The following is a 597-nucleotide window of genomic DNA, read 5'->3' as shown; positions in this document are numbered from 1 at the left end:
TCACCTCTCTTGGATCACTGACTTTAAATTAAAAGTAAAATTATTTTCTAGCAAATCCTGCTGCCAGCAACAATTGCTAAAAAAAAATATAAAATACTTTACATTTAACAAATATTATTAAAGTATTATCAGACACTTTTTTATTTTATTTCATATTTATTTATTTATTCATTTATTTATTTATGTTTAAATCCACTCCAGCTTCTGTTATATAACACAATCACTGTTGTACCTTGCTATATTTGGCCTTTCCCTGCTTTTAGCTGGTAAAAACATTACAGTGAACTTGAAGGGTGTCCATAAGCATTGGAATATAAGAGCTGCCATTGCTAACTTGTTTTTAAACATGCATACCCCCAAAGGACACCATTCTCATTATGGCTTCACTACCTAGCCGTTCACAGACCTGGATTTAAATGTGTAGCTGAAAAGACATAAAGGTGCCCATACACCTGCCGGTTATCGTACGGTCGCATAGTTCCTACTGTACGGTCGCACGTCTTTTGTCTCCCGAGCAGGCTTGAAAACCCGCCGAGAATCGTACCGATTGTCGGCGGGTTAGTGGCGTTCTCGGGAGACAATTGCTACATGGGCTGC

This window comes from Nanorana parkeri, unplaced genomic scaffold (assembly GCF_000935625.1).
Source record: "Nanorana parkeri isolate BGI_ZX_2015 unplaced genomic scaffold, ASM93562v1 scaffold196, whole genome shotgun sequence".
In the NCBI taxonomy this organism is placed as follows: Eukaryota; Metazoa; Chordata; class Amphibia; order Anura; family Dicroglossidae; genus Nanorana; species Nanorana parkeri.
Note: the sequence above shows the minus strand (reverse complement) of the source record.